Consider the following 8,710-nt stretch of genomic DNA (forward strand, 5'->3'; position numbering starts at 1 on the left):
AACAAAGGCGTAACGCATTATTGTGCAGTAGTACACGAATCGCAACTTTTGAGGGCAAAGAGAACTAGTTCAGCTGCCGTAGCTGAAGATGAGTTCGAGCAACATCACTGTAAAAGCTTCTTTTTGAAAAGTTTATGGACCTGTTTGCTGGGGATGGGGAGGGGTCTTCAGAAATACCGCCTTGCCCTTTATCCTAGAGGGGTTCCCGTGTTTCTTTCTCTCCCTGGCCCAGGGCAGGTGCTGACCAGATGATCAGGATGGAAAAGAACATCCTTTGATTTAGCCCAAGATCCTGAAAACCGAGATCGAATGACGAGTGTCCAAGGACACATTTGCTAGGTGGCAGTCAGTGCTTTGTTAGGCGAATTCTCAGTAGGCACAGATAGAAGGCTCAGCGTGTGATGGTGGGTGCAGAATTTGGGAACAGACCAGAGCTCAGGCTGATTGCTTTCAGCTTTTTGTTAAATGTGGTTTGGAGGTGAAGGATGGCAAAGGCCCAAGCCCCTCATTTTGTCTAAATGCTATCTTGCCTTACCAATTACTTCTGGAAGCTTGACCTGACTCTCTACAATGTTTTGCCAAGTTATTATTTCTTTCTAAATAGTGGGCCAGGAGGAAGGAAGAGGAGCACATGACCCTTTGGTGAATTCAACCCCCCGCTGGGGTCCACTGCTCAGCCCTTTGTTCCCCCAGCACTGCGGCCCAGCGCCTGCTCTTTATTATTCTTTAATGCAGGACCCAGGACTCTGCTCCTCCCAGCAGAGTGTATTCAACTGTCACCATTGTCCCTACAGATCCATTAACTCAGTTGCTCCAAATCCCTAAATGCCCAAAGCAGCCCCCTCCCTCCCTCTTTTCTCTTTCGCCCCTTTTTCATTCTCACTCTCTTGATCTCTCTCTTCCTCATGCCCCTTGCCTTTGGTGGCAGAAGAGAAGGCTAGAGACACACCATAAAGAGATGAAACTAATGACTGACATCACCGAGGTGGACGCATTCGTGCAACCTGCATCTCTACCTCCGCACTCACCTGCCGGCCTTTCTCTCCCATTCCCATTCAGTGCACGTGCCCTGAGCTAGGTGCTTTACATGTTTTCTTCACAGCACACCCAAGGTGAGTTTTCCCGCCTCTCCTGTACAGAGGATGGAGCTGAGTGGTTAAGCCATAGCCGCACAGCTGGTGAGAGGTGGTCTGAGCCCAAAGACCGCACTCTTCTGCTTCCAAAATCATATTTAAATTTTATAGCACAGAGGGGCAGCTAGCAGCTGTGATTTCTACCATAGTTACAGAAAACTAAAACAGGAATTTTTTAGATAATACACGAGCTTAATTTGCGGCCATAATTTCACATTCTGTTTAAGTGGTATTTTTCCTAAGCTACCCTTAAATACAACCAATCAAGTTTCACCATGTTTTTTCCTTTCCTCTCATAGGCGGAGAGGGCTATTGGAGGTGGCAAATGGCTCTATAGTGGGGTCACTAGAAATGAAAGTGCCTCGGATGTTCGAATGTCTCTGTGGACTTGCCAACACGCATTTACGAGTGCCTTCTGTGGGGCGCAAAAGTGAACCAGCCTAATGCCTATCTTAGGAGACTTCATCCCACCAGAGGTGGCAAGGAATAAGAAGGCAAGGTAGAAAGCAGGATAACAAACAAGGTGGTTGTGATAATACAACCCATAGATAACCGATAGTCACTTTCAAAGTAAGGAAAACATCGCTGGGAGCTGTGGTAGTCAGGGGAGGCTTCTCGGAGGAGGTGGAACTCAAGCTGAAACTTTCAAAGATGAGCTATAGAGGCGATAAGGACATTCTACACAGTCTTATAGACACAGAACTAGTAGGAACCATGCATGTGATGACAAACTCTTCCTTTTGTAGGCAACCAGATGGAAAACTAGAGTAGTTAGGGGTTAGAGAAGACACCGGGGATGGGCGACCCCTCAGCTAGCCACTTTAGCTGCAACGGTAGGCTGCGGCTGCTGTAGAAATTTGGTGTAGATATGGTCAGAAAGTCGGGACCAAATAACAGAGGGCCAGCAGCTAAGACTGAGACGTTCAAACTTCCTGTGGGTACTGAGGGTCCATGTGGGACGTCCCTGCTGGGAAATGCTCTGACGGAAGACGTGTTTTTATAAGCTCAATCTGCAGCGGTGGACAGAAGAGAGAGATGGAGGCTGCGGACCAGTCAGGAGATCGTTGTAATGAGCCACGTGTGATATGCTCTGCACTGGAGCAGTGGCTGTGGGCCAGATGTGGGAGGCATTTGAAAAGAAGGACTCACAGTATTTGATGACAGATTAGCTATGAGGATGAGGGGAATTTTAGAGGTGTGTGTGGGGGGGTGGGGAGGTGGGAAGCTAACAGGCTAATTCCTCCCTCCTTCCCAGCATATTGAAATAGAACTGAAAATACTTTAAATAAGAAACATATTTTAGGATAAACTTTTTCCAAAAAATATCTTCTTTCAAATACCACCCTCCACCCCCCCATGGATGTAACCTAAAGTAATGGCGTATTTACCATATGACAATAGACTTAATTTCACATATGAGCCTCTTTTCCCTCAAAGTTAATAATGATGATAAAAATAATAATCTATTTAAGAGTCAGCTCCTTAAAAATTTCAATTCCCTTAAACTTGCCCCATGCTTTCCACACAAAAATACTGCACTGGGCAAAACCCCCCAGGTATCCTGACCTGACCCATTGGTCGGCCTCATCCACATGGCAATGGTTGGGGAAGCCGAGTATCAGAAAGCCTACCTTATGGATCTTTAAAAAAAATAACCCATTTTAAATGTAAAACGGAAAAGAATCAAGCTCCTCTGCATTTCCATCTGGCTCTACAGGCACGACAAAGAAAAAAAATGCAGGTGTCACACTCGCCACTTGTTTCTACTATTACAATGGAAACGACCGCAGCCATCCCCCTGAAGTCCCACACGTTTCTTTAGAATCCTTTCCGTTCTTTGATAAAGGTCCCCACTCATCCTCCGCCCCTGAGCTCACTGACCCCACCTGGGTTAATGCATTCTAGTTTTCCACTCCACCGTTAAGAATGGGTTTCGTAACTTCACGGACGCCTCTTTAGGTCGCCTTCTGCCCGGAGGATGTGTAGCCTCTCGCTGCATGCCTAGACAGCAGGACTCGTCGACAGTGCAAATCAAGATCGGCACCCCAGTTATCTTTCGCTTCACTGGGAGATGCCTCGTGCTCAAACACTTTCACAGCTGTTGGGGCACTGATGGGAAATGCATGTGTGTTACCGGCACAAGCGCTGTCAGGAAGAAACCGAATGTCACCCCGAGGTATGTAGAAGTCACTATAAATATGTCTCTGGATGTTTACCATCTGGAACAGTAGATCCTGATTTTGACAGGAGACTGGGATCGCCCTGCGGGCACCGTCTTTCAAGCAGACCCTTGAAGTTTTGCTGGGCAACTTCCTATTAGCGGGAATCACATGACTTTGCCTTTTCAAGGTGTGAAGTTACTATTTTTTTTTTTTCTCATCATTCCTTTTCTTGTTTCCATCTTGCCTAGTCCTGCGTGCAGTCGACTTCTGGGGGCACAATTCTCCCATATTGTCAGAATCCTGGGCGAGCAGCCTGCAGCATCTGCTTGGGGGGCTCCCGGGGCTAAATGGCGACTGGCCCTTGTCGGATGCCATCACGCCACAGTGTCTCACGGAGGAAGAGCCCATCTGTGAAGAGGAGCTTTACCTTCTCCTGAAATATTTCTGCGAGAGTGGAAAACGGCGCGGGTAGGCAGCGCCGTACCTGCCGTGTGCGCAGCCCTAACCCTGACACCGCACGAGCTGTTGTTAGTTTGCCTTTCTGCCTTTATTTTTCTTAAACCCTGGTTCCATTGTAAAGCCAAAGTGGAATGACAGGAATTCCGAAGGACTGCAGCTTATGAACTTCGTCCTATTTTGGTTACGTAATAGTGAGAATCGGATAATGCCCCGTCCTCCCAACACCGCCCGGTTATTTATGAGGATGTTTTCTCATCGAAGAAGACTTGTGAGACCATAACCAGAGAACGTTCTGAGTAACAGCTAAACACTATAGTAAAATAGTGTTATAATTTTAACTTTTACCAAAGGGGACTAAAAAAAACTACCAACCGTCTGATTGCAAGAGTATATAGAATGCAACTCGAAACATAATTTTACAGGCATCTTTATGCAGAGGAATATAAAAATCACAAAGCGCTAGCCATAAATCCTGTTATGCAACCCATGAAACAGCTCCTGTTTCAGAATAGCTTATATACAGTATTATTCATAGAATCTCTCACCTGCCAAGGGTGAGAATAGTGTTGGGTTTCTCTACCAAATGGGAAAGTCCAGTGGGATCAGGGACGTGTGAGCACCACAGGTACGTGAACTTGGATGTGGGAGGGCAAGTCTGTTACGGAGCAGAATCAGTAACTCCCCCGATCGAAAATCTGAAAACCGAAAATTTTATGTTTTGATCCCTGTAAAAATAGGGCACCAATCTGAAAGGCCTTTTTCATACCACAAATTAAACACAGCATATAAACCTCGTTGTTGCAGTCAGTTCAGTTTCGTTTGGGTGGGTGCTTTGGGCAGAGTGGTTCTGTTAACGGCTACTCACATATATGACGATGACAACTCATTTTATATGGCTCAGCCACCGAATGACCATTAATTTCCAATGACTAATTTATAATTAAAACCTTTAAAACAAAAACAAAAACAAAAATGTTGGTTTATAACCAAGCCAGAAAATCTATTTACATTTAATTAACACTTCAGATAGTCTGTTTAAGACCCATAAACGTAGTGACTTTAATGATCCCTTGCAGGGATGCTGCCTCAGTTTTCAGTGACTTGTAAAACTTTCACAAACGGATCTGCAAATGAATTAGCGCCAACTGCTCCCCTGCAGCTGCACGGGGTAACGTTAAGAGAGCGTTTCCCTACTTCCTCCTTTTCTGCTTTCCTTCTGGCTAGAAGCATTTTTGTTTTAAAGCTATTCTATCAGCTGCTGGGGGGGGGGGGGCAGCTGCTGCTCTTAAGTTTTCAAACTTCCGAGTCCATCTCTAGACAAAAATTTTAAAAACACGTTGGTCCGTCATAAATCAGACATGATCGACATTGCAAAAACCAGTTCAGAAAACGCTCCCATCTCTGCCAGCAACTCAGTAACAGACCCTGACACGAACTTTTATAAATGGAGTAGTAAAAGGCAAGAGTTTGAAAGTGAATTTTAATTTTAAAAGCTAGAATAAAGGCTTTCTTGGCCTTATCCATCCTTTATGAACAATCTATAGCTCCCATTCTCAACATGTACTGAGGATGTGAAAGGGTCCACACACTGCTCCGAAAGACATTTTCTTAGCTACACCTTCGAGAGCAAGGCACGAGGAGTGTTAGTTTTACAAAGACAGCCAAGCACCAAGCTACGTTCACTGTTATCTGTCAGGCAGCATTGAGCGGATAGCAACAACTGGCTTTGACAAGTGTGCTGTGCTAGCATTCCATTCAAAACGAGAGAGAGGAGAGAGAGAGAGAGAGAGAGAGAGAGAGAGAGAGAGAGAGAGAGAGAGAGAGAGAGAGAGAGAGAGAGAGAGAGAGAGAGAGAGAGAAGCATTCTTTGACTTTACCTGGAAAGAACTGCTTTTCTTGTGGCTGCAAAAAATGAATGCGTCCTCTCGCCTGCAACTCTCACTTGGAAGGAGGAGACCACACAGCTCCAGCAAGGCAGCCTTCCCGCTCCTAATCCCCACTCGAATGTGATGACACACACTAACCCCAACCATCTGGTGAAACACGTCCTCAAGCACTCAGCACAGTGGTGTGTCAAGACAGGCTGCCCAATCCAATTGCTGGGGCTGGGCGGCTCTCACCGACCGGAGGCTGAGGGCAGGGCTGAAACTGGAGGTCTGAGAGCTCCCGGTCAAGTAACCTGAGATTTCTCCGCGAGAAAGGACTGCTATAAAAAGAGGAGAAGTGGGAGGTGCTAACGGGAAGGTGGAGGGACCGACTTCTCCCGGTGGCCAGTTGTGCGTTACTTTTCACAACTCCCCGTCCTCCCCCCGGGGCCGTCTGGGACCCTCCAGAGGATGCACGGAGACACTAAAAATCCTGTCCTGCCCACCGAGCGTCGCGAGGGCGACCTTCTCGGCGAGGCACCTCCCTTCCTCCATCCTGCCCCCCGCCGAAAGATTCCTCTTGACACACCGATAAAGCGTTAACGTAGGAGTGGTTTTTGCACCGAGATGTGACATCTACGTTTTGAAATCTGAACTCCCACCTTCCTTTGATTAGATGGTGGCTGCCTCCAACGTTTCAGGGAGGACGGAGGTGGGGGCGCAGTTCAGAGCAGAAACTTCTCTCTTCCCACATATACAGCTCCTCACTGTTTGCCACAGGCTGAACTTCAGAAACAGTCAATGAAAATCCTCCTAGTTCCTACGCATGTAAAACAGCACGCGCGCCCATAGATAAAGGTGGCTTTTTTAATCGCTCGCTGCTTTCACAGACATCTCTTTGTGAAAGCGCTTGGTACCAGAGGGCTGCACTCTGCCATTGATTATTTTTATTGGCTTCTAGTTAATTGCACTTATAATGTCTATATCGCTCAAACAGCTCATTAACAATTTTGCTTTGAAATGTTTTCAATTTGGGGTCATTTTAGTACCTCCTTCTTATGTGCCTTTCTTTCTTTCTTTCTTTCTTTCTTTTTTTCTCTTTCTTTTTTTATTTTGAGTCCTCTGGACTATTTTACAGAACTAATTACTTTGATAGCAGTGTGAACCAGAAAATGGTTATACTTGTTACACTACTTTAAGGAGATATCTGAACATAATAAACTAATTGCTAGAAATCTCACCATTTAAAACATTTGATCAGATGTCTAAGGAATTTTGATAATCTGAAAAAAGAAGATAGGAATTTCAAATATTATCAACTCCCTGACAGTGCCTGTGGGAAGCCAACATTTAAAATTTTGAATTGCTTTGCCCTGGGATGGGGATCTTTGGAATAAAACTCAAAAGACTTTAAACCTGCCCAAAGCATTAAAATCTAGACTAAAAGTAGACAGATATCTAATATCTGGAGTGCCGGCATCGCAAAAAGAATTATATCAATATCTAGCAAAGCTGACTTGACTAGCACGTTTTTTTTTTTTTCAGGTATTTTTGTGTTAAGATACTTAAAAATGACGCCTGCTGCAATTTTCTGAGACTCAGGATTAGAGAGCCATAATTTTCAGACAGTGAATTTTTCGTATAACTGGGCCACAGGGAAAAAGAAGAAAAGCAGAATCAGAGGCTGGAGTCCTGATTCATTTGTTCTAGTTCTTCCCAGATTGATTTTCAAGTGTCCGTTTCATAATATACAGTATATTTACTAGACCGCTACCTCTAATCAGCTAAATCCAGATACACGATCAACACAGAAACAGTCAACAATGACAAATGGCACCACGGGGCTAAAACTTCTTTCGGGCACCATAAAATTTTTAATAATGCCAATTATTGCAAGGCAATTTTTTTTCATTTACATTTTTTGTTTGTTTTTGTTTTGTTTTTGTTTAATCCAACCAGACTCCCGTCTGGAAATCTGGATTACCTCAACTGCTTAGATTTTGAAGACCCTGGAGACATTATTAAGGTAGTTCGCATTCTCTTAAAACTGTAAATTGAGTTACAAAAGTAAAACCTAAGAAACTGTGAAGGCGTCGAATCTTGTTTTATCAACCCTGTGCTCGTAACACACCTTCTAGAAGACATTTCCCAAGTGGCCCTAGCTCTGAATCATGTTATTGTTGAAAGTGCTTTTTAACACACTTTTCTTCGAACTTAATTGTAAATCTTTTCCTTAAATCTCAGTCACTACTTCTCCCTTACTGATAACTTCAGCTGTGGATTCGACTTAAAACTTGCTTTATAAAAAGCACACGTTGAGCGCTAGGTCCTGCTCATCTGGGGTGATCCGAATTCTTGCTCTGTGCGGTGTCTGTAAACATTGCATTTCAAAGTGCTGTAAAATGAGTCCACGGCTATGCAGTTGTTTTGGTCCACGTTCTGAAACGCTTTTGTCAAGGAAAATCAACTCAAACAGAAACCTGAAGCTGGTGCTGTAGGATAAGGCCTGGTTCCCCTCGCCTTGCAGCCGGCTACGGCACTCAGCAGTGTCAGGGTAGAAGTTAAGAATTTTCCATCACCTCCCTCCCTTTCTCCTTACCATCTGCAAACAGTTTATTTTTTAAGGAGAAAAAGAAAAATGATTCTCTCTTGAAAGATCTAAACGTAAAACACAGCGCGTTCTCAAGGATGATATTCAGCATTTGAATGTCCTGTTTGTTGTTCAGGAAGAGGCTGTGTGGAGAGGAACTAGCTTCATCAGAGGAATTAAATAAGGACACCCCTAAAATGAAAGATTAATTGTAGGTAACGGTGATATTGAAAAATAGCCCCTCCTATTATGTTCCCACAGTTAAAATGTCCCTTTACTTATTAGCGCCAATTAGTTTCCATGGTAACCGGCCAGCCCTTGTAAACCTGCACTCTGAGCTTCACTCATCTTTGTCTAGACTGAACTCGCCACCCTTCCTTCTCCACAGATGGCAGTTTCACCGGGTCTCTATCTACGTCCGTATCTTTTGCGCACATATAACGGGCACATTAAGTGCCCACATCTAGTTGATGACGAGCACGGTGGTGGCCGAGGGAGAAT

At 44.7% G+C, this 8,710-nt stretch overlaps 1 protein-coding gene across 2 annotated transcripts in view; it reads right to left on the reverse strand.

Annotated features, from left to right (window-relative positions):
- The window catches only part of SULF1 (sulfatase 1), a 137,378-nt gene extending 131,295 nt beyond the window's left edge, over nt 1–6,083 (reverse strand). For both annotated transcript variants that reach the window (XM_036232802.1, XM_016152977.2), the window contains exon 1: nt 5,632–6,083. The gene's annotated coding sequence lies outside the window, so the exon portion shown is untranslated. The remainder of the gene's footprint in view (nt 1–5,631) is intronic.
- Nucleotides 6,084–8,710: the final 2,627 nt, after the last annotated feature.

This window comes from Rousettus aegyptiacus, unplaced genomic scaffold (genome assembly GCF_014176215.1).
Source record: "Rousettus aegyptiacus isolate mRouAeg1 unplaced genomic scaffold, mRouAeg1.p scaffold_m13_p_15, whole genome shotgun sequence".
Lineage (NCBI taxonomy): Eukaryota > Metazoa > Chordata > Mammalia > Chiroptera > Pteropodidae > Rousettus > Rousettus aegyptiacus.